The sequence below is a fragment of the Staurois parvus genome, unplaced genomic scaffold (genome assembly GCF_062004578.1).
Source record: "Staurois parvus isolate SC_StPar_1 unplaced genomic scaffold, SC_StPar_1.0 ptg001795l, whole genome shotgun sequence".
In the NCBI taxonomy this organism is placed as follows: Eukaryota; Metazoa; Chordata; class Amphibia; order Anura; family Ranidae; genus Staurois; species Staurois parvus.
Window position 1 is genome coordinate 462,501 of NW_028319591.1, and position 27,213 is coordinate 489,713.

At 39.4% G+C, this 27,213-nt stretch overlaps 1 long non-coding RNA gene across 1 annotated transcript in view; it reads left to right on the top strand.

Annotated features, from left to right (window-relative positions):
• Positions 1–19,367, top strand: part of LOC149434250 (uncharacterized) — a 73,584-nt gene extending 54,217 nt beyond the window's left edge. The window contains exons 3-4 of the long non-coding RNA XR_016308782.1: positions 4,260–4,395; positions 18,893–19,367. This is a non-coding gene — a long non-coding RNA (uncharacterized LOC149434250). The remainder of the gene's footprint in view (positions 1–4,259; positions 4,396–18,892) is intronic.
• Positions 19,368–27,213: the final 7,846 nt, after the last annotated feature.

A 27,213-nucleotide genomic window follows, 5' to 3' on the forward strand; every position in this document is an offset into this window, starting at 1 on the left:
TGCATATTATATATTTTAGTATTCACACTTCTATAATAATAATAATTATTATTATTACTATTATTATTATTAATAATAAAATATAGTAATAATAAATAAATAAAATAATAAATAAATTATGCACAACAAAAGTTCTGATATTAAATTTGAAAACCAACAGGGCATTCTAAAAGTGATAAAGCAGTGATTATGGGCAGCACAGTGGCTAAATGGTTAGCACTTCCGCCTGGCAGTACTCAGGTCGTTGGTTCGAATCCCAGCCATGGCACCTCCTGCCTGGAGTTTGCATGTTCTCTCTGTGCCTGCGTGGGTTTCCTCTCGGTACTCCAGTTTCCTCCCACACTCCAAAGACATGCTGGTAGGTGAATTGTCTCCTGTCTAAATTGTCCCTAGTATGTGTATGTATGAATGTGAGTTAGGGACCTTAGATTGTACACCCCTTGAGGGTTAGGGACTGATGTGAATGTACAATATATATGTAAAGTGCTGTGTAAATTGACGGCGATATATAAGTACCTGAAATAAATAATAAAGAATACTGGATTGATGATAATCACATCATAATAATCGTACCCATAATATTGTAATTCTAAAATCATCATATTAACATTTCTACAATGCTATAACTTTATTTAATAATTATAATAATTAAATACTACTATTAATAATGAAGTCTTTAGAAGTGGGAACGTTATAATATATAATGTGTAAAATGTAATAAAAATAACTATAAAAGTGTGAATACTAAATTACATAATATGCAAAAAATATACTGTATATTTAAAAAAATGTTTTATTGCTGCCTATAAACCCCAATGGTGATTTTTTTTAAATTGGGTTTTTTGTAGAAAAAAATGTTTCCACCAAAAAAACACAAAAAAAAGGTAAATACGAGACTCGCCACGCAGGGCATCACAAAACAAAGAAAAACCCCAATGGGCATATTTTACCTGAATTCCTGTCCTGGTGACCATGAAGGACATGAAGGGAAATCTCCCAAGAGAGGGGCAGACAGCAGAAAAGACTTGACAGAGGCTCTAACCCTTCCCCAGTTTATTAAAAATGAAAAGTTTTCTCTGGATTTGCAATTTAAAATGGAGGAACCAAAACGGTTGACTTTTTTTTTTAAGTCAAATCAATTTTATTAATCATTTCTTTCATTAAAAGATTATACACTACATCGAGCATTGCATACCTACATTTTGTTATCCCAACCCCTTCCCACCCACAAAAAAAAAAAAAAAAAATTCCCACAATTCAACCCCACCCACTCCCACCCTCACAGACATTAATATACAGGGAATATTATTATACCTCTTCATTAATTATTTATACGGCTAAAACTGTTGACTTTTTTTTTTAGTCAAATCAATTTTATTAATCATTTATTTTATTAAAAGATTATACACTTCATCAAGCATTGCATACCTACATTTTCTTATCCCAACCCCTTCCCGCCCACAAAAAAAATAAATAAATAAACAATTCCTACAATTCAACCCCTCCCTCTCCCACCCTCACAGACATCAATACAGAGGGTACATTATATCCTTACCAGGCTGTACATCCATTCCACCTTAAAGGGGACCTCTGGCAGATTTCATCATATATGATGCATATTTTAAATGCGCATCTGGTGAGTGTGCATTTTTACCACCTTCCTGCACTTCACCGAATTATCGGTCACATGAGATATATCTTTATTGGAATACAGAATTCCTCGTTATAAGCACAGGATTTATTCCACACTTAAGGACAATTTGCACCCATAGTGGCCATTTTTTATTTTATATATTTAATTTTATTAATTATTTATTAATATTCATCCTTTTATTTATTTATTTATTTGATCGCACATAAGTTTATTTTATGCGTACTACCGTATCCATAATTTTATCCTATATCATTTTTGGATTCACAGGCGCTTGATGTAAATTTTATCTTTGGCTTTATATTGGTTGAATTTATAGCGCTGCACTCCTCTATCACATATGCTATTTTGAAGGTCTCGGGTTCCTTTTTAGTGCATTTTGCTGCTGTACGGTTTTCAAAGTGCTGGCTGATTTTTCATATATAAACCAGGGGCGGACTGACCCTTTGAGCACTCTGCAACTGCCCAAGGGCCCGGGGTCAGCAGGGGGCCCCATGAGATGCCCCTGGTACCTTTTCATAGGCTTTTTTGAGTTTGGTCAGGGACACAGGGGCCCCATGATCCCCTATTGCCCGGGGGCCCCATGAGTTGTCAGTCCGCCCCAATATAAACATCTCGAATTGGATTTTGCTCTGTCTTTCGACCAATCACTTCTTTTCTTCAAGTTTTGCATTGGGCCCACATGGTCTTGAGGGTCTTCCTTGGTGGCACTCACGTTGAGGGCCACGATACCCTCAGGGAAGACTAGCTTTGATAGTAGCATGCATGTTATTGTATCTCCCATCGATAAATGTGTCACAATTATGATTTTCAATGGTTTCCAATCAATTCATTAATTTTAATCTTCAAGTCCTGCCTAAAAAAAGTCGGTACAACACAAATTTTGAACTTACCTTCGTAGACTAGATTGGCTTCTTCTTTGCACGCCTCTGATCCTGGTTTCACTTTTAGTTCCCGGGGCCCTGGAATGCCCGGACTTGGCGACTATGATCTGCCCGCCTTCCAACTAACCATCCAACGAGAGCACCAGGGTGGCCAATACGATCGTTCTCACCCGGGCAAGACTCAGGGTTGGGTATTGAGGAGCACCTACTATGAAGGTTCAAGACACAAAAAAAAAATCAAAATTATGTGTTTATTGAACAAAAGGTATCAGATGAAGTCAAGGCGTTTGGAGGAATCACACCTACACAGGGGCGGACTGACCATTTGGAAACTCTGGCACTGCCCGAGGGCCCGGGGTCAGTAGGGGACCCCATGAGATGCCCCTGGTACCTTTTTCATAGGCTTTTTTGAGTTTGTGCAAGGACACAGGGGCCCCATGATCCCCTATTGCCCGGGGGCCCCATGATTGTCAGTCCACCCCTGCACCTACACATCAGCTGGGCAAGGGCATTGTGGGGGAGGGTGATGCTGTGCTCGAAAGTCACAAAATTCTTTGACCCCTTATTAACAAATGGAAGGTAGTTTCAGAGGGGTGCGCAGAAGAGCGTGTGATGGTTCATAAAGGTAGGAGCAGAAATCTGGCAGTAGCAGCTCTTAGGCATACCTTTCTTCTTTTATAGAATGAATCAGCGGTGTCTCTAGGCAGGTGCGGGGGGGGGGTGACACCTACCGCACGGGGTGACACAGGACCCACTCCACGAAAAGGTAATACTAGTTTTGTATGCATTAAGATCTCTATTTGCTCATCTCCAGCACTTCTCCAGAGCCTCCCCCATCCTCTGGAACTCTCTACCCCAATCTATCAGACTATCGTCTACTCTGCTCACTTTTAGGTGATCTCTGAAAACCTATCACTTCAGGGAAGCCTATCCTGCCGTCAGCTAATAATGGAATCTTCTATTCCTCCTACCAGTCCATCCCCCACAGTTACTACCTTTTGTACCACTAGCCCCTCCCTCTTAGATTGTAAGCTCCAAGGATCAGGGCCCTCCTAACCCTCTTGTATTGAACTGTATTGTTACTGTATTGTCTCCCGTTATATTGTAAAGCGCTGAGTAAACTGTTGGTGCTATATAAATCCTGTATAATAATAATATAAATCCTGTATAATAATAATAATATACATCCTGTATAATAATAATAATATAAATCCTATATTATAATAAAAATAATAATAATAATAATATAAATCCTGTATAATAATAATAATAATAATAATATAAATCCTGCATAATAATAATATAAATCCTGTATAATAATAATATAAATCCTGTATAATAATAATAATATAAATCCTATATTATAATAAAAATAATAATAATAATAATAATATAAATCCTGTATAATAATAATAATATAAATCCTGTATAATAATAATAATAATAATAATAATAATATATCATTTTATCCTGGTATTGCCCAAGCCCTGAAGAAGAGGGTCCTGTCCCCCGAAATGCTCTGGCTGTGTGCGTTGCGCCTAACAAATAAAGCATTCATATATATTTTAAGCAGGATGAAAGATTTACTAAGAAATGGAGTTTAATGTATTTTAGGTAAAATGTACTTTCATTAAAATTAAGATGTTGCTAAAAAGGTAGACAATGTACCTCCAGATTCTAAATTTAACAATGTGCTTTTTGCTTTTTTTTTTTTTTCTTTGCAGCTTGAACAGTCAGTCTGTACCAGCCTGTATGAATGGAGTACAATGTTGGCATCATCCATCTGTATAAAATACCAAGAAAAAGGGGTCTGAGTCAGGCTGGGCATTACTCACCTTGACCCTCTGCCTTCTTCTCAAGGTACATGTGTACGGAACACCCAAAAATATAAACAAAGCATTGGCTCCACACAGCCTGAGCACTAAAAGTTAATTCCAATTTAACCTTTTTTTAGTCTAAAAGTAGGAAAATAATCTGCGTCTTAAATAATAAATTATTTTCATGTAATTATATACATTTTATCAATAGAATTAATTAATAAACTATTAACATAATGTATTACTATATATTTTTAATAAATTAATATACATGTCATTATATTAAAAGTTAATTCCAATGTAACCTTTTTTATAGTCTTAATGTAGGAAAATAATCTGTGTCTTAAATAATAAATAATTTTAACGTAATTATATACATTTTATAAATATATATTTATTAATAAATTATTAACATAATGTATTACTTTATATTGATAATTAAATTAATATACATGTCATTATATTAAAAGTTAATTCCAATGTAACCTTTTTTATAGTCTTAAAGTAGGAAAATAACCTGTGTTTTAAATAATAAATTATTTTCATGTAATTATATACAGTACATTTTATCAATAGAATGTATTAATAAACTATTAACATAATGTATTACTTTATATTTATAATTAAATTAATATACATGCCATTATATTAAAAGTTAATACCAATTTAACCTTTTTTTAGTCTTAAAGTAGGAAAAAAATCTGTATCTTAAATAATAAATTATTTTCATGTAATTATATAAATTTTATCAATAGAAATTATTATTAAACTAATAACATAATGTATTACTATATATTTATAATTAAATTAATATACATGTCATTATCTCTATCTATCTATCCATTCAGTCGTATCCGACCCTTGCATGGACCGTCACTTTTTACATGAATTCTCTTAGCAATTATTATAGAGGGTAGGTTGCCAGGTCTTTCCCCAACCCCCACCATGAGATGTCATTATATTAAAAGTTAATTCCAATGTAACCTTTTTTTAGTCTTAATGTAGGAAAATAATCTGTGTCTTAAATAATAAATATTTTTTCATTTATTATATACATTTTATCAATAGAATGTATTAATAAACTATTAACATAACGTATTACTATATATTTATAATTAAATTAATATACATGTAATTATATTAAAAGTTAATTCCAATGTAACCTTTTTTAGTCTTAATGTAGGAAAATAATCTGTGTCTTAAATAATAAAATATTTTCATGTAATTATATAAATTTTATTAATAGAATTTATTAATAAACTATTAACATAACGTATTACTATATATTTATAATTAAATTAATATACATTAAAATAAAAATTAATTCCAATTTAACTTTGTTAGTCTTACAGCAGGAAAAGATTCTGTGTCTTATGTATTAAATTAATTTAATTATATAAAATAATATAAATTGTATTTATATTACGTATTAATAAGTTATAATAAATTATGGATATAGTTTATTATTATACATTTAGAATTAAATTAATATACTTTTGATTACATTAAAAGTTCAATCCAGGTTTATTCTTAAATTAGGAAAAGAATCTTTGTCAGGTGGGGTTGTTTTGGGGATTTTTGTGCCCCTGTAGATGCAATTTTCTATCAATTCCACATAGCTGCCCAAAATAAATACAGACAGCAATAAAACAACTTACCATTTTACCTGAAGTTTGAAAATGTGTAGCTGGAAAAAAGAACTAATACTTTGGTAGAATATAGCAGGGGCGGACTGACCATTCGAGCACTCGAGCACTGCCCGAGGGACCGGGGTCAGTGGGGGGCCCCATGAGATGCCCCTGGTACCTTTCATTGTTTTTTTCATAGGCTTTTTTGGGTGTGGGCGAGGACACGGGGGCCCCATGATCCTCTATTGCCCGGGGGCCCCATGAGTTGTCAGTCCGCCCCTGGTATATAGTATATTTCTTTAGGAATGAGAGGATTGATTTTAAAATTTGCTTTAAAAAATCGATTTATTTTCTTTAGAGGGTTTTTTTGCTTTATATGTGGATTCCCCCCCCCCCCTCCTGAAGACTCCTGGGATATATGACATCATTTGCCTAGGCCAGAAACCAGGAAGTGACTGAAGAAATGTAAAAAAAAAATAGTTTAAAACAAATGACTATGATATACATTCCTATTTATATACTAATGCTAACAGCACAAGGGATAAAATAGTCAAGGCTGAGAGATGGAAGTTTACATTTTATTTCCCCAAATCGCAAAATTTAATTAAATTCTCACAATTTGTTGCTAAACTTTTAGCAAAATGAAAACTCTCCATTTAGACCAGTGAAAGCCCCTTTAAATCGGAGTCCCCACCAAAGCTCCCCATTACATCAGAGTCCCAATGAAAGCCCCTTTACATCAATGAATTAATTAATTGGCATAGATTACTAGACTTTGCACGGGAATTTAATATAAAAAATATATAAAAAAGGGTTAAAGGTAATCGCCCCAAAGCACATTTTAAAAATATGTTATGATTGCATTAGAAAAACTTTAGTTTTGTGTACACATAAAAATACATAATGTCCGATACAAAGACTGTCCGGTAAGATCATTTTGATAGATCTTTAGCCCTAAATACATTTAACCCTTTAGTTTACAGGAAGTCTGTTCTCTACATACAGTTGTGTTCAAAATAATAGCAGTCAGACATCACTAACCGGATCAATCACTGTTTTTAGTGGAAATGATATTTCTACATGGCAAATAATTTCCTAGCAGGTGTAGTAGAGTAATAGAAATCCAACAGACCCAACAGTCATGACATGCATGCTGCTGATTCTGTGTCATTGAATCACTCATTGAAAGGGGCGTGTTCAATATAATAGCAGTGTGGAGTTCTATTAGTGAGGTCATTCATTCTTTGAAAAACAGGTGGCAATTATTGCCCTTATTTAAGGAAGGAAGGCAGCAAATGTTGTACATGCTGGTTACAGTGCATTTCTCTCTGAAATTCTGAGGAAAATGGGTCGTTCCAGACATTGTTCAGAAGAACTGCGTACCTTGATTAAAAAGTTGATTGGAGAGGGGAAAACATATAAAGAAGTGCAGAAAATGATCGGCTGCTCAGCTAAAATGATCGCAAATGCTTTAAAATGGCAACCAAAACCTGAAAGACGTGGAAGAAAGCGAGAAACTACCATTGGAATGGATAGAAGAATAGCCAAAATGGCGCGGACTCAGCCAACAATCAGCTCCAGGAAGATGAAAGAAGGTGTGACGTTCCCTGTGAGGACTGTTACAATTAGAAGACGCCTATGTGAAGCCAAGCTATCTGCAAGAAGTCCCCGCAAAGTCCCACTGTTGGAAAAAAGACGTGTGCTGAAGAGGTTACAATCTGCCAAAGAGCACATTGACCGGCCTAAAGAGAAATGGCGCAACATTTTGTGGACTGATGAAAGTAAGATTGTTCTTTTTGGGTCTAGTGGGCGGAGACAGTTTGTCAGACGACCCCCAAATACTGAATTCAAGTCACAGTACACTGTGAAGACAGTGAAGCATGGTGGTGCAAGCATCATGATATGGGGATGTTTCTCATACTACGGTGTTGGGCCTATTTATCGCATACCAGGGATCATGGATCAGTTTGAATACATCAGAATACTTGAAGAGGTCATGCTGCCTTATGCTGAAGAGGAAATGCCCTTGAAATGGGTGTTCCAACAAGACAACGACCCCAAACACACCAGTAAACGTGCAACATCTTGGTTCCAGACCAACAAGATTGACGTTATGGAGTGGCCAGTCCAATCCCCGGATCTTCATCCAATAGAAAACTTGTGGGGTGACATCAAAAATGCCGTTTCTGAGGCAAAACCAAGAAATAGAGAAGAACTGTGGAATGTAGTCCAATCATCCTGGGCTGGAATACCTGATCACAGGGGCCAGAAGTTGGGTGACTCCATGCAACACAGATGTACAGCAGTTCTCAGAAACAGTGCGACTACAACCAAATATTCATGAAGTGATTCAAAGGAAAGCAAAATCTTCAAACATTTCTCAGTTTATATAGTGAATGTTTGAGTTTGTAAAGAAGAATACAAACACTGCGATTTTTTGAACCGTCTAATATTCACTTTTCTTCAATTTTTTTAGAGGAACAACACAAATTTGATGTATTTTTCTTCATGTTGTGATTTGGAATAGAATGTGTCGTGTTCCCAATGCATTTGTGTGGATGGAAATAAAAGCTATTAGAAGGGTTTTGAGCTTTATTCACGTTTTTCAACACACTGCTATTATTTTGAACACAACTGTATGTACAGCATCCCGTGTGTGATGTACAAACTATTAATAACCGTCTTAAAGATAAAATGTCTTCAATGACGGGACTGTGACTCACTAGAGAGGTACAAGATGTCTTCATTCCTGCGTGTCGGACTTAACTCTTTAGCTGATTCACCGACTTTGTCTATCAATATTTCATCTTTGGTGTACTTTACAGGACTATGTTTTCCCAGAATCAAACCTTTCTCTACTTTCTTGGAATCATTTTTGTCATGACAAAAAAAATAAAAATATAAATCGGGCATTACATTAAAAGGATTATTTTTTTATTGCTTTATAAATACTGCTTATTATAATCTGGGTTTTTTTTTTCGGTACATTTCATGGAAACAGCGCAATTCATATTAGTTAAGCCATAACACAAGAAAATATATATAAATAGCCGTTTTCTAAATATAGCAATTATAGAAAAAGGTTTCATTTAAAAAAGGACAAAGGGAGCGAGAGGGCCCATTATTCAAAGAAAAATAAGTTCTCTAGTTCTTTAATTTATAAATTCTCTAAAAAAATCACAATTGTGTTGGATCATGCTGGATCATTATTTTAGTGTCACCTGTACAGTTTTTTTAATGGGTACATTTTGTTATTTTATCATTTTTTTCAAAATTTATTAGCAAAATTAACACATTTAAATAAATTAACAAAAAAAGTCAAACTCATCTCTCTGAAGATACATTACACAATACACCACAATAATGTAAATGATTCTTGTATGCTCAATTCAAATATATTAGGTTCACTCTTCCAAAATGGCCCAATATCAACAAATATATAAGGAAAATGTTTTATTTAGTAGGTTAATTTATTTAGTTTATATAAAAGGTTGGAGTGCTTTAATGAATTAAACCCAATCATTCTATTCAGTTGGCTTGGAGTTGGGAATTTTCCAAAAAAAAATGCTTTTTTTTCATTATAAATTGTAAAAACAACTTAACTAACTTATTGATTTAATGCGTTAATGAAATAGAACCCAAACATTTAATTCAGTTGGATTAAAATAGGGAATTAAAAAACAACAACTTTTTTTTCCTTAAAAATGTAAAAATTGTTAAAAACAACAAAACACAACTAGCAATTTAATGCAGTTGAATTACTAAAGGAGTAGAACATTTCCTTACCCAAGGATGTTGCGTATACTTTACCCATCCATACATCTGCAAATAACTAATATTTAATTTATTTTTTTTTGTTTCCCATGATTTGGTATTACATTGAAGATACTCTTTTAATATCAGCAAATACATCAGGAAAAATATTTCCTTTAGTTGGTTATTTTATGTAGATAATATAAAAAGAAAGGGATGGAATGCTTTATTTCATTAAACCCAATCATTCCATTCAGTTGGCTTGGAGTACAGAAAAAAAAAATGTAAATTAAATTTAAAAAGCAAACTTAACCAACTTCATAATTTAATGCTGCCGAATTACTGAAGAAGCAGAACATTTCCTTGCCCAAAGATGTTGTGTTTACTTTACCCATCCATACATCTGCAAATAAGTATTATTTAATACATTTTTATTTTCCATACATATGATTGGGTATTACATTGAAGATACCTTTAAAACTTTTTTAATATCAGCAAATATATCAGGAAAAATCTCTCCTTTAGTAGGTTAATTTATGTAATTGATATAAATGCTTGGAGCACATTCATGAATAAAACCCAATCAGTCCATTCAGCTGGCTCGGAGTACAGAATTTTCCAATAAACTGATTATTTTTCCCCAAAAGTATAAAAACAACTTAAGCAAACTTAAAGTGTTCCTAAACCCATGACCCTGCATTCACTATATCCAGTCTCCCTGGACCCTGCATTCACTATATCCAGTCTCCCCGGACCCTGCTGTCACTATATCCGGTCTCCCCGGACCCTGCATTCACTATATCCGGTCTCCCCGGACCCCGCATTCTCTATATCCAGTCTCCCCGGACCCTGCATTCACTATATCCGGTCTCCCTGGACCCCGCATTCACTATATCTGGTCTCCCCGGACCCTGCATTCACTATATCCGGTCTCCCCGGACCCTGCATTCACTATATCCGGTCTCCCTGGACCCTGCATTCACTATATCTGGTCTCCCCGGACCCCGCATTCACTATATCTGGTCTCCCTGGACCCTGCATTCACTATATCTGGTCTCCCCGGACCCCGCATTCACTATATCTGGTCTCCCTGGACCCTGCATTCACTATATCTTGTCTCCCTGGACCCTGCATTCACTATATCTGGTCTCCCTGGACCCTGCATTCATTATATCTGGTCTCCCCGTACCCTGCATTCACTATAACTGGTCTCCCCGGACCCTGCATTCACTATATCCACTCTCCCCGGATCCTGCATTCACTATATCTGGTCTCCCCGGACCCTGCATTCACTATATCCCGTCTCCCCGGACTCTGCATTCACTATATCTGGTCTCCTCGGACCCTGCATTCACTATATCCGGTCTCCCCGGACCCTGCATTCGCTATATCCGCTCTCCTCGGACCCCGCATTCACTATATCCGGTCTCCTCGGACCCTGAATTCACTATATCTGGTCTCCCAGGACCCTGCATTCACTATATCCGGTCTCCCCGGACCCTGCATTCACTATATCAGATCTCCCCGGACCCTGCATTCACTATATCAGTTCTCCCCGGACCCTGCATTCACTATATCAGATCTCCCCGGACCCCGCATTCACTATATCAGATCTCCCCGGACCCCGCATTCACTATATCAGATCTCCCCGGACCCCGCATTCACTATATCAGATCTCCCCGGACCCCGCATTCACTATATCAGATCTCCCCGGACCCTGCATTCACTATATCAGATCTCCCCGGACCCTTCTACATTACCTTCCTACCCAATCTTAGCTTTATAAATACCAATATACTAACCAAATAAAAAAGAAATGGATCATATAGTGAAACCGGTGCATACAAGGTATTTATCTTATGTTTGCTTGTTACATTTCTTTGCCATGCATCTATATCAACTACTGTGTGGCCATTGTATTGGGAAGGACCTTTATCTATTTTTATAACACTTGTCTTGAACCCATGACAATGGGAATGGTTATTAAAGGAATGTGTTTTTTAATGAGTTTTTGTATATCATGATACTTTTTATTATGTGGGAAAGATTTGGATATGGACACAGCTCTTTCATGCATATTTTTATTAGTTTTTTCTTTTTTTGTGAGTTTATTTTTTTGTTAGTTAATATGTTTGTGTTTATAAAGTTAAGGTTGGGTCTTTAGAAGTCTTATAGGACAGGTTTTTGTGTGTAATTGTTTAGGTATTGTATTTACGAATGAACCTTGGACCATTCTTCAAAGAGTTGGAGACCTCCTTTCGTTTTGTTGTAAATTATTTAAACCAGCCTAGGGTACTGTGTTAAAATGGTTACCCTGAATAACGCTTTGGATTAACCATATTTATATTTTTGATCAGTAGATTCGCTTTACAGTATTGGTCGGGCTTCCCAATTTCTTCAAGTTCCATGTCCATCTATCCACCCTTGCTCTGGGCCACAGCGCACAGGAGGTGTTGTTGTTTGTTGTGTGTTGTTTTTTTTTTCCACTGGTGGTCCAGACTGCAATAGAAACGTACAGGCCCATATGGAAGAAAAATATAGTTGAAATATATTTTAAAAATATTCTCCCCAAATATATTGACATATATTTGAAATACTACAATGTTAAAATTACTTTTTTATATGTTAAAAAAAATCTGAAGACTATATTTAAAAAAAATATATTTAAAAAAATATTTTCATATATTTTGTAATATATAAAAAACATGCAGTATATATATATATATATATATATATATATATATATATCTACATATATACTGTGGGGCAAAAAAGTATTTAGTCAGCCACCTATTGTGCAAGTTCTCCCAAAAAAGATGAGAGAGGCCTGTAATTGGCATCATAGGTAGACCTCAACTATGAGAGACAAAATGAGAAAACAAATCCAGACAATCACATTGGCTGATCTGGAAAGAATTTATTTGCAAATTATGGTGGAAAATAAGTATTTGGTCACCAACAAACAAGCAAGATTTCTGGCTCTCACAGACCTGTACCTTCTTCTTTAACCTCCCTGGCAGTATGATTATTTCAGATTTTTAGTGCTGAAAGCGGTACCATTTTTTTGCATGGAAATATGTATTTTTTTTATTGTAGGCTGTAATTTTTAGGAAAAACTCACTGAAATCTGTCTGAACAAGAGTCTATTAAACATTCCGGGTATGATAAAATTTGAAACACAAAATCGTAAATTATAATTTAATAAATAATCATAAAAATAATAAAAAATTTAATTCAATAATATAATCAAACCAAAAACACTGAAATGTGAAATATAGCGCCAAGTTCGCACATCGCTGAGCTCAGTCGCAAAATCGTTTTCAGTGTCTGATGATGAATTTCCCCCACGAATCATTATCACTCAATTCTGCAAGTGGTTCTGATTTACTATCGCTGTTCTCTAGCTGATCTAAACCGCTTTTGACCTAAAGGGACACTTTTTGGACGCCATGGACGTTTCTCAGTTTCCAGGCAGAAAGAACAGACAAAATGCAGGCAGGGCGCCGGACAAAGCACTCGGGACAAAATGTATGTGAAATTGGTTGAGACAGCAATGTTTTACTATGTAAAATGTAAAAAAAAAAAAAAATTAAATTTTTTAAAATTTTTAAATTTCCCGCCGCCGGCGGCGGCGCCCGTACGTCCCGACGTCACAGGGACAGGACACAGAAGCCGGATGCCGGCATCGGCCGGAGGAAATGGCCGGGGACGCTGCAGGGGACACATCGTGGGAGCGCAGGGTAAGGTAAGTGAAGAACACATGCCGGAGCAGTGCCGCATGGTATTCCCGAGTGTAGCTCGGGGTTACCGCTTTTGGTACTGAAATGTTACCCCGAGCTACACTCGGGAATACCGCCAGGGAGGTTAAGAGGCTCCTCTGTCCTGCACTCATTACCTGTATCAATGGCACCTGTTTGAACTTGTTATCAGCATAAAAGACACCTGTCCACAACCTCAAACAGTCACACTCCAAACTCCACTATGGTGAAGACCAAAGAGCTGTCGAAGGACACCAGAAACAAAATTGTAGACCTGCACCAGGCTGGGAAGACTGAATCTACAATAGGCAAGCAAATTGGTGTGAACAAATCAACTGTGGGAGCAATAATTAGAAAATGGAAGACATACAAGACCGCTGATAATCTCCCTCGATCTGGGGCTCCACGCAAGATCTCACCCCGTGGGATCAAAATGATCACAAGAACGGTGAGCAAAAATCCCAGGACCACACGGGGGGACCTAGTGAATGACCTGCAGAGAGCTGGGACCAACGTAACAAAGGCTACCATCAGTAACACACTACGCCGCCAGGGACTCAGATCCTGCAGTGCCAGACGTGTCCCCCTGCTTAAGCCAGTACATGTCCGGGCCCGTCTGAAGTTTGCTAGAGAGCATTTGGATGATCCAGAAGAGGATTGGGAGAATGTCATATGGTCAGATGAAACCAAAATAGAACTGTTTGGTAGAAACACAACTCGTCATGTTTGGAGGAGAGAGAATGCTGAGTTGCATCCAAAGAACACCATACCTACTGTGAAGCATGGGGGTGGCAACATCATGCTTTGGGGCTGTTTCTCCGCAAAGGGACCAGGACGACTGATCCATGTACAGGACAGAATGAATGGGGCCATGTATCGTGATATTTTGAGTGCAAAACTCCTTCCATCAGCAAGGGCATTGCAGATGAAACGTGGCTGGGTCTTCCAACATGACAATGATCCCAAACATACTGCCCGGGCCACGAAGGAGTGGCTTCGTAAGAAGCATTTCAAGGTCCTGGAGTGGCCTAGCCAGTCTCCAGATCTCAACCCTATAGAAAACCTTTGGAGGGAGTTGAAAGTCCGTGTTGCCCAGCGACAGCCCCAAAACATCACTGCTCTAGAGGAGATCTGCATGGAGGATGGGCCAACATACCAGCAACAGTGTGTGCCAACCTTGTGAAGACTTACAGGAAACGTTTGACCTCTGTCATTGCCAACAAAGGATATATAGCAAAGTATTAAGATGAACTTTTGATATTGACCAAATACTTATTTTCCACCATAATTTGCAAATAAATTCTTTCCAAATCAGCCAATGTGATTGTCTGGATTTGTTTTCTCATTTTGTCTCTCATAGTTGAGGTCTCCCTATGATGCCAATTACAGGCCTCTCTCATCTTTTTAAATGGGAGAACTTGCACAATTGGTGGTGACTAAATACTTTTTTACCCCACTGTATATATATATTTACACATATATATATATATATATATATATACATATATGTACGGTATATGTATATATATATGTATACATACATATATATATACATATACATATATATATATATACACACACACATATATATATATATATATATATATATATATATATATATATATATATATATATATACACACATATACATATATACATATATATATATATATACATACACATATATATATATATATATTTTTTTTAAATATATTGAATATGGCCAAAATTGTAATATATATATATAATATTATATTACATATTTCATTTTTACATATAATATATATGTAAAATATATTTTTAAAATATATTTATATATTTAAAAATTTAAAATATATTTTTCTTCCATGTTTGTTACCTGAGAGACAAAAGAAGAATTCTAAAATAGTCCCACATACTATACTAAGTGACATTAGTGCCAGTACTATGAAAGGAGACCAATCCATCACTGCTAATTACTCAAGAAACCTCCAGCAACCTCTGAAGGATCGCTGATTGAGAAAGGCCAGTATATCTCCACTGCACTGTATGCAATATCACATTTCACTCCTTCCATGTGGTATAAAGTTGTGGAAATATTGGGTCCATTGTCCTGTGTGTGTTTTGTCATGCAAGACACAAGCACTATACTATACAATGTATTGTCAGACTGCACAGGGGACTGTGCATTTATATTCTGCTGAATTTACTGTCAAGCTGTGCTAGTAACAGGCACAATTCCATTCTGTTTTCTGTAGCATTGGGCTGTACAAGTAATGAACCTGCTCTTTGTTGCTCATAGAAACTGTGTCTCCAACAGAACGGGAGGTTTATAGTTTACAGTGAAGCCAAGCAGCAAATTACAGTTTTTTTTTTTTTGAGTGGGGAAATGTTAATCTGTCAGCTTGTTATTTCTGTCTTTACCCCATTGGCATTGGCGTCGTTATGGGGGTGTAGACCACACCCGGGGGACACCCGCCAGTAGGTATATATATATATATATATATATATATGAACTGTATTGTTGCTGTATTGTCTCCCACTATAATGTACAGCGCTGAGCAAACCGTTGGCGCTATATAAATCCTGTATAATAATAAATATATATATATATATATATATATATATATATATATATAGTCCTTCTGCACTGTCCACCAATGTACCCACATGGAAGAAAAATATATTTTAAATATATTTTAAAAATATTCTTCCCAAATATATTGACATATATTTGAAACACTACAGTTTTGGCCGTATTCAATATATTTCACAATATATTTCAATAAATAAATAAATATATATATATATATATATATATATATATATATATACACTGCATGTTGAAATGCATTTTTATTACAAAGTATATGAAAAATATTTTTTAAAATACATTTTCAAATATATTGTATGTCTTTAAAAATACGTTTAATCTACATTTTTGGAATGCATTTACAAATATATGTAAGCATATATGTTAAAATTACTTTATTATATGTAAAAAAAATCTGAAGAATAGATTTAAAAAATGAATAAATAAATATATATATATATATATATATATATATATTTATATGTATATATATATATATATATATATATATATATATACCCTTGTATGTATATACTGTATGTGTGTGAGGGGCCCAGAGTCCTGTCCAGCATGTGTCTCCCATCAAATACATTGTCCACAACTCCTACCATCACCAATAATAGACAGCACACTGGGGAGATTTTGTCTCAGTGTGTCCCCAATGTGGAGATTTTTCCTCACTTCCTGTCCTGCCCTGTGAGGGGAGGGATTTCCGAGGTGTCCCTGCAGCACCAGCTTTCTGGGCTATGATTGGAATGAGGTGACTATACCAAAGTAGAGACGGTGACCTCTGAGGAGGAAGGACATGAATGGTAGGTTCTCTGTCCACGCCCTCTGCCCATTGCAAGACAAGTCCAGCTTGCTCCTCCTCCTGGATGTAGTGACATCATCACACAGCATACACTTCCTGGTTAATCTGTTAACAGGCGGTTGTTTACTGGACAGAGCTGGATGGAATGAGGGCGGCTGAGGGAGAGAAGAGAGACCATCCTGGGGGAAGGGGGTGCAGGGGAATGGTATGCAGTGTGAGATTGTGAGGTATATTCTACCATCAACAATAATAGACAACACACTGGGGATATTTTGTCTCAGTGTGTCCCCAATGTGGAGCTTTTTCCTCACTTCCTGTCTTGTCCTATGAGGGGAGGGAGTTCCGAGGTGTCCCTGCAGCACCAGCTTTCTGGGCTATGATTGGAATGAGGTGACTATACCAAAGTAGGGATGGTGACCTCTGAGGAGGAAGGACATGAATGGTCGGTTCTCTGTCCACGCCCTCTGCCCATTGCAGGACAAGTCCAGCTCGCTCCTCCTCCTGGATGTAGTGACGTCATCACGCAGCATACACTTCCTGGTTGATTTGGTAACATGTGGTTGTTTACTAGCCAGAGCTGGATGCTCCCTCAGATGGTGGCTGAGGGAGAGAAGAGAGACCATCTTGGGGGAAGGGGGTGCAGGGGAATGGTATGCAATGTGAGATTGTGGGGTGCAGAGGAATTAAAATTAAAGGGGGGGGGGGGCTGCAGGGGAATTATAGTTGTGTAGAGGAGGGTAATTATAATTGAAGATGGGGGTGACACCATGTTTTACCGCACCTGGTGACATTAACCCTAGTGACGCCATTGCCTATTGGGTAGATTTTCCTTCAGTACAAGTAAGTAAGATGTTCTGACCCATCTCTACTCATGTCACCAGGTGCAGTAAAACATGGTGTCATTAACCCTAGTGACGCCATTGCCCATTGGGTAGATTTTCCTACAGTACAAGTAAGTAAGATGTTCTGACCCATCTCTACTCATGGCAGTGACATCATCCAACTGGGTAAGCTTGGACCCAAAGGTTTTACACTGGAGCCTCTCTATGATAAGCCCATTTGCTGGGTGAAACGCATCAGTAAGGGAAGGTCCAAGAGGGGCTTTGTTCACAAGCACCTGGATCAATAAAGATTTGTTTTAGAGCAAAATATGCACCATGGCCAAACTATAAAAGTGTCCAATTAGGGGTGGACTGACAACTCATGGGGCCCCCAGGCAATAGGGGATCATGGGGTCCCTGTGTCCTTGCCCAAACTCAAAAAAGCCTATGAAAAAGGTACCAGGGGCATCTCATGGGGCCGCCTACTGACCCCGGGCCCTTGGGGAGTGCCCGAGTTTCCAAATGGTCAGTCCGCCCCTGTGTCCAAATTACTTTATTGGTTTCCACCAATAAACATCCATCATCTTTTAAGATCAGATAGAAATTTTCTGAAATCTACATATAAACATATGGCCTCACATAAGATCCCCTGTATTTATAAAGTTCGATGAGGTGTCATCAAAGAATGGTTGGATAGTCGGACTTCCACGAGAACTAAGCAGATTGTTTTAACTGTTTCATGCCGTAGGTTGTTTTCATGTTGACGTCTTTATTATAGAACACAGAGGGAAATTGTTTCCATTTAAAACCTTAGCACAGTGATTCTCAACCTTCCTAATGCCGTGACCCTTTAATACAGTTCCTCATGTTGTGGTGACCCCCAACCATAAAATTATTTACCCAGTAATTATAATTCATGAGTGTCGTTTTACCTCCAACACTGCTGCTTTCAACACAGTAGCTGCTTTTAACAGAGTAGCTGCTTTCAACACAGTAGCTGCTTTCTACACAGTAGCTGCTCTTTACACATCGGAAATATGTGTTTTCTGATGGTCTTAGGGGACCCCTGTGAAAGGGTCGTTCGACCCCCAAAGGGGTCGCGACCCACAGGTTGAGAACCACTGCCTTAGCACAATCCTAAAATCTGAAAATGTATCCAATGTCTTAGTAATGATTTACATTTATTTTGTCCTGTAGATTCAGAGAAGCCTGGAGGTCTCATTTCAGAAACGCTAATGGGAATCTATAGCAAGACATATCAGTCATTCTTGATTAACCAATTGAAAAAGGCAAATTCAAGTATTTCTATTTTGTAGCCAAATGAAACAGCACATGAAAACCAAGACAGTTACAGGACACCAAACAATGTAACAACCACTTTTACTTTTCTATATATCTATTTTGCTGTTGATGATAAATCAGAAGTGGAAAAAAATGCCAGATGTGATGCTACCTATAATAATAATAATAATAATAATAATATATAGAAAAGGTACAACTTTTTTTTTTTCAGTTTTTGGATAGCATGGAGAGGGGTTAGACCCCCCCCCCCCCACAAATGGAAGAAAAATATATTTTAAATATATTTAAAAAATATTCTTCCCAAATATATTGACATATACTGTATTTGAAATGCTGCACTTTTGGCCGTATTCAATATATTACAAAATACATTTCACTATATATATATATATATATATATATATATATATATATATATATACACTGTATGTTTAAATGCATTTTTATTACAAATTATATGAAAAATATTTTTAAAAATACATTTCAAATATACTGCATGTCTTTAAAGATATAAATCTACATTTTTGGATGCATTTACAAATATATGTAAAAATATATGTTGAAATTACTTTTTTATATGTTAAAAAAAATCTGAAAAATTTATTTTAAAAACTATTTTTTTTCATATATTTTGTAATAAAAACGCTTAATAAACTGAACTCCAAAATAGCCTAAGTATAGTCCTGAACGCAGAAGAGTCATGTTCAGGATAGGACCGTTGACCACGGGAAAAATGCGGCAACCGCGGTACCGCATTTTTAAAGTGATTTGCGTTTTCCTGTGGCCGGCGGTCAGGGTAGGCTCGTATACGTGAAGCCTAACTCTATCCAAAAACAAAAAAAGTTTGCCTGTACTTACACTTTAAAGGGTACTAAGCCCCTTTCCATAAAAGGGCATTTAAACAGAAACACCATGTTAAAAATCCCCCTTTATAGAGTTATTACTAAATTTAAAAATTATAATTTTAAAAATATGTTAGCATAACTTGAAAAAACACCTTTATATTATGTTCCTGTAATCCCCTGCATATCAGCCCAAGGCTCCTTCGCATGATTGTGGCCCCTTAGGGTGTGTTAATAATGTTGGGTGCTCAGCGCATGATGTTAGGGAGCCCATTTATAACGAATGCACCTTAAGGTATATGTAAACCCTCACCCTGTACAACAATCCATTCAGTTTAAAATAGAAATGAAAGGCAAATATATATATATACATAGATAAATAGATAGATAGACAGACAGACAGACAGACAGACAGACAGACAGACAGACAGACAGACAGATAGACAGATAGATAGATAGATAGATAGATAGATAGATAGATAGATAGATAGATAGATAGATAGATAGATAGATAGATAGATATTATTGGATAGATAGATAGATAGATAGATAGATAGATAGATAATATAGAATAGATAGATAGATAGATAGATAGATAGATAGATAGATAGATAGATAGATAATATAGAATATATAGAATAGATAGATAGATAGATAGATAGATAGAGATATATATATACCATTTTCCCCCTATTTTTAAAACTGAACACATACCCTTTGAGAGCTGGTGGAGGTGAAACAGCAATACACTGGTCTTCCCAGTAAATGGCTGTGCAGATGTTAGGCAGGGCCGTGGATAAGGGGGTACCACCAGTCCTCCTGTACGGATCCCAGGCCAGTAGGGGGACCCAGGCAGTTGGGTGAATCGGATGTGTACAGGGAGGGTGATCAGCATGGTGGTGGGGGGGGGCAATTACTGGAACCGATCCCCTTCATAGAGAGCTGGCAGAGGTGAAACATCAATACACTGGTCTTCCCAGTAAATGGCTGTGCAGATGTTAGGCAGGGCCGTGGATAAGGGGGTACCACCAGTCCTCCTGTACGGATCCCAGGCCAGCAGGGGGACCCAGGCAGCTGGGTGAATTGGATGTGGGCAGGGAGGGTGATCATCATGGTGGGGGGGGGGCAATTACTGGAACCGATCCCCTTCATAGAGAGCTGGCAGAGGTGAAAGAGCAGTACACTGGTCTTCCCAGTAAATGGCTGTGCAGGGGAAACATATTAGGCAGGGCTGTGGATAAGAGGGTACCACCAGTCCTCTTGTACGGATCCCAGGCCAGCAGGGCGACCCAGGCAGCTAGGTGAATGGGATGTGGGCAGGGAGGGTGATCAGCATGGTGGGGGGGGGGGCAATTACTGGAACCGATCCCCTGTATGGCTCTGTCTGTGGCAGCTGTAAGCTATACAGGGAATTGGTTCCAATAATTGCCCCCCCCCCTCACCACACCCATCGCCCACCCCCTTGCCACACCCATCGCCCACCCTGTACACCAGGCATTTCCCCTGCTGCCCAGGCCCCCCTGTGTGCCCCCCACCCCTGCAGTGCTGCCAGCTTCTCTCCTCTCCTACCCTCTGGCAGCTGCAAGCACACAATAGGATCCTTGAGGATGGAGAGTGGGGGAAGGGGCCAGTAAATATATCATATTTACCAGCCACTTCCTTTCCTGAATAAACACAGTGAGTGATTGGTACCAATCACCCACTGTGTTCATTCATAACTGAAGCATAGTAAACTGTGTTTTTTTTTTGGGGGGGGGGATTGTCATGAATTCCCAGTACAGCTAGAGAACTGACCACGTTGTGCTCTCATGCCTAGTGCGGTCAGTTTTTCAATAGGAAAGCAGAGGGGCTGGTAGGAACACCAGGGATTTCACAGAAAGGAAGCAATACAAAGAGAACAGGAGACTTTTTCATTCAGAAACACACACAATCCTTTTTGGTGACACAACACACGACTTGTGATGCATTACTGTGCATTGGCCGCTCCTGGCTGGTGTGTTGGGGTGCCACTAACAATGAATGGAGCCCCAGTGTCAGGCGCATCGCCATGCATTGCAGTAATGCAGGAAATGAAATGCCATCAGAGTGAAAGATTATTCACTGGGAACTAAGGATATTACCTGAACAATACTTGCCAACAGGGGCGGACTAACCATTTGGAAACACGGGCACTGCCCGAGGGCCCGGGGTCAGTAGGGGGCCCCATGAGATGCCCCTTGTACCTTTTTCATAGGCTTTTTTGAGTTTGGACAAGGACACAGGGGCCCTATGATTCCCTATTGCCCGGGGGCCCCATGAGTTGTCAGTCCGCCCCTGCTTGCCAACCCAACATGTTTTCAGGCACTGGGGCAGGGAGGTGCCTCTATAGAAGAGGACCTGTCTCCGGATCACTTTAATCCCTCTGGCCTGCAAACCATAACATTTTCATGATCACTTGACTCTAAGGCTGGCCATACACACAGATTTTCGGATGAGAATATTCGGAAGAAAAGTCGTACGAACATTCATTGAACATACGATGAATGGACGAATGTCATTCGAAAATTGTCTCTTGCTTTTAACATTCGACTTTAAAATGAATGTCATTTCTGAACGATCACCACATACAGGGCCAAAAATTTGTTTGTTCGTTTCCTTCCTGCCACTTCGAATGTTCTTGTCACTGCTGTCGAAAAAGAACATCGATTTGACCCCCACTAATGATTAGAAAATCAATTGAATATTTTTTAAACGAAAATCTACACGTGTATGGCCAGCATAAAGTGGAGTTCCACCTGAAAAAAAAAAAAAAAAGTCAGCAGCTACAAAAACTGTAGGTGCTGACTTTTAAAATACAGCCACTTACCTGTCCCTCGGTCCAGCGATGTCCTCACCATGGCTGGTTTCACCGGCCGTCTTCTCTCCCCGGCGCCGGCATCTTCAGTGTGGGCACCCGGCTGTGACACACTGTGCATGCACAAGAAGCTATGCGCTTTGTGATTGGCCCCGTAGTCTTCTCGGACCTGTCACGTGTCCCAGACGACTATGGGGAGGGAGGGGGGGAAGATAACTTCTGCTCCCCCTCCCCAAAGGTGCCCATCCTTAATGAGGATTGGGGGACAGGGCATTAAAGCGGAACTTCCCCTTTTGGGTGTAGCTTGCAGCTTCACAGCCGGGTGCCCACTGCACATGTGCGAGAAGCGTTGCGCTTTGTGAATGGCCCCGTAGTCTTCTGGGACCTGTCACGTGTCCCAGACGACTATTGGGAGGGAGGGGGAAGGATAACTTCTGCTCCCCCCCAATCCCCAAAGGTGCCCATCCTTAATGAGGATTGGGGGACAGGGCATTAAAGCGGAACTTCCCCTTTTGGGTGTAGCTTGCGGCTTCACAGCCGGGTGCCCACTGCACATGTGCGAGAAGCGTTGCGCTTTGTGAATGGCCCCGTAGTCTTCTCGGACCTGTCACGTGTCCCAGACGACTATGGGGAGGGAGGGGGAAGGATAACTTCTGCTCCCCCCCAATCTCCAAAGGTGCCCATCCTTAATGAGGATTGGGGGACAGGGCATTAAAGCGGAACTTCCCCTTTTGGGTGTAGCTTGCAGCTTCACAGCCGGGTGCCCACTGCACATGTGCGAGAAGCGTTGCGCTTTGTGAATGGCCCCGTAGTCTTCTGGGACCTGTCACGTGTCCCAGACGACTATTGGGAGGGAGGGGGAAGGATAACTTCTGCTCCCCCCCAATCCCCAAAGGTGCCCATCCTTAATGAGGATTGGGGGACAGGGCATTAAAGCGGAACTTCCCCTTTTGGGTGTAGCTTGCGGCTTCACATCCGGGTGCCCACTGCACATGTGCGAGAAGCGACGAACGCTGCAGATAAATCACTTTTCTCTGAAAGTCATAATTAATATTGGTTACCTATACAGTATACATAAATAAATGTGTAGCGCTGCCCCCAGGGGCGGACTGACAACTCATGGGGCCCCCGGGCAATAGGGGATCATGGGGCCCCTGTGTCCTCGCCCACACTCAAAAAAAGCCTATAAAAAGGTACCAGGGGCATCTCATGGGGCCCCCTACTGACCCCGGGCCCTCGGGCAGTGCCCGAGTTTCCAAATGGTCAGTCCGCCCCTGGCTCTGGCCAAATAAAGTTCACTGCATCTCCTATTTATTAAGGTGATATCAACACCAAGACGAAAAAATGTTACATATTGCAGCTTACTAACCGTTAGATGTGGTGGCTGCATTAGTTTTCTTTTTTTAGGCTTTTTTACCCTTTTTTCACCTGATGATCTGGCCAGTAACACACCTCCTGTATGAGAGCGCCTCCACTCTGGAGGAAGGAGCACAGGGGGCACCTTTGGACAGCAGCACTGTCAGTCTGGGTGGGAGGGGAGTGTTAAATGTACTAGCAGATTTAGATACACTAACAAATTGAAGCTGAACTCCAGCTCATACTTTATAAGCCGTTACAGCAAACAGTTTTTTCTTTTTTTGGGGGGGATAAAGGCTTTACATACATAAAAAAAAAATCTGATATTTGAGGCTCCAGGCACACTAGCATTTTTTAAGTTCCTAGAAGCCTATATCAGCATTTTTTTTCTGCTCCTAGAAACAAAATTGTATTTTCCTATGTGTCCATACACCCTTCTTTCACCTGATGATCTGGCCAGTAACACACCTCCTGTATGAGAGCGCCTCCATTCTGGAGGAAGGAGCACAGGGGGCACCTTTGGACAGCAGCATTGTCAGTCTGGGGGGGAGGGGAGTGTTAGATGTACTAGCAGATTTAGATACACTAACAATCTGAAGCTGAACTCCAGATAACACTTTATAAGCCGTTACAGCAAACAGTTTTTTCTTTTCTTTTTGGGATAAAGGCTTTACATACATAAAAAAAAAAGTGATATTTGAGGCTCCAGGCACACTAGCATTTTTTAAGTTCCTAGAAGCCTATATCAGCATTTTTTTTCTGCTCCTAGAAACTAAATTGTATTTTCCTATGTGTCCATACACACTACTTTAGGCTATTAGCATTTTTTTTTGAGCTTCAGCATCTAGGAGCAGAAAAAATAAATGTTTTGTGGAGTTTTAGAGAACCTTTTCCAGCAGAAAAAAATGCTAGTTGCTACTAAAACGCTCCTAAAAGCTTTTTTCTAGTTTTTTTTCCCTCTAAATGTGCTGTTAAAACGCTAATAAAACGCTGACGCTCCCAAACACTTCTGAATGGTACTAAAAACCTCTGTCCAGCGTCGGTGGTTAACAGCTTTCCTGAACCCATTAACTGCTACATCTGCAAGACAGCTTGTTCTGTTGAAAAACAACAGACTTACTGGCAGCATCACCAATTAAAAAAAAAAAAAAAAAGCCTAAAAAAACGAATGCAGCCAACACATGTAGGAATTGGTAAGCTGCAATAAAAGAAATGCTTGCTTAGAGCGTTGAGAAAAATGACTTACCACTGGCAGGGGTGCTTACATTGGTCAGCTTTTATGTATCTGTGTGAAACCTTTATGTCAAAAGAAAAAAAAATGTTGCTGTAGCTGCTTGGGTAACTGCAGTGTTTGCTGGAGTGTATCTATAATTTGTTAATGTATCTAAATCTGATAGTCCATCACCTTCCAGACTGACAACACTACTGTCCAATGGTGCCCCCTGTGCTCCTTCATCCAGAATGGGGGCACTCTAATAGAAGAGGTGTGTTCCACTGGCAGGGGTGCTTACATTGGTCAGCTTTTATTTATCTATGTGAAACCTTTATCTCAAAATAAAAAAAAAATGTTGCTGTAGCGTAGCTATAATTTGTTAGTGTATCTAAATCTGCTAGCACACCTTATTTATTTCAGGTACGGTCAATTTACACAGCACTTTACATATATATTGTACATTCACATCAGTCCCTAACCCTCAAGGGGTGTACAATCTAAGGTCCCTAACTCACATTCATACATACACATACTAGGGACAATTTAGACAGGAGACAATTCACCTACCAGCATGTCTTTGGAGCGTGGGAGGAAACCCATACAGGCACAGGGAGCACATGCAAACTCCAGGTAGGTGGTGCCATGGTCTGGATTTGAACCAATGACCCCAGTACTGCCAGGGGGAAGTGCTAACCATTTAGCCACTGTGCTATACGTCTAACACACAGAAGAAACCCACACAGGCACAGGGAGCACATGTTAACTCCAGGCAGGCGGTTCTGTGGTTGGAATTCAAACCAATGACCTGAGTACTGCCAGGTGAAACTGCTAACCATTTAGCCACTGTGCTGCCCAGGGGCGGACTGACCATTTGGAAACTCGGGCACTGCCTGAGGGTCCAGGGTCAGTAGGGGGCCCCATGAGATGCCCCTGGTACCTTTTTCAAAGGCTTTTTTGAGTTTGGGCAAGGACACAGGGGCCCCATGACCCCCTATGGCCCGGGTGGCCCCATGAGTTGTCAGTCTGCCCCTGGTGCTGCCCATATGTCTAACACACAGAAGAAACCCACACAGACACAGGGAGCACATGCAATCTGCAGGCAGGTGGTGCTGTGGTTTGGATTTGAACTAACGACCCGAGTACTGCCAGGGGGAAGTGCTAACCATTTAGCCACTGTGCTATACATCTAACACGCAGAAGAAACCCACACAGGCACAGGGAGCACATACAAACGCCAAGCAGGTGTTGCCGTGGTTGGGATTCGAATCAATGACCCTAGTACTGCCAGGGGGAAGTACTAACCATTTAGCCACTGTGCTGAGCATATGTCTAACACACAGAAGAAACACACACAGGCACAGGGAGCACATACAAACTCCAGGCAGGTGGTGCTGTGGTTGGGATTTTAACCAATGAGCCTAGTACTGCCAGGTGGAAGTGCTAACCAGGGGTGGACTGACCATTTGGAAACTTGGGCACTGCCCGGGGGCCCGGGGTCAGTAGGGGGCCCCATGAGATGCTCCTGGTACCTTTTTCATAGGCTTTTTTGAGTTTGGGCAAGGACACAGGGGCCCCATGATCCCCTATTGCCCAGGGACCCCATGAGTTGTCAGTCTGCCCCTGGTGCTAACCATTTAGCCACTGTACTGCCCATACAGCTAACACACCCCTCCTTCCAGAGATGTGTTACTGGCCAAGATCACCAGGTGGAAACAGAAGGGGAAAAAAGCCTTAAAAAGAAAACGAATGCAGCCACCACATCTAAGAACTGGTAAGCTGCAATACAAGAAATGTTTGATTCTGGGTGTAATACTGCTTTTAATCCAACTTTATCTTGAATGAGTTAAAATAAAGGTGAGATGTGCCAGTTTCTGAGTGATCTGATTGTAGATGTGTTTTGTGTTTTTCGGAGTATCTGCCGTGCAGAGTGATGAAGAACTCCGAGAAGGGAAGGAGCGAGAAGTTGTGAAGG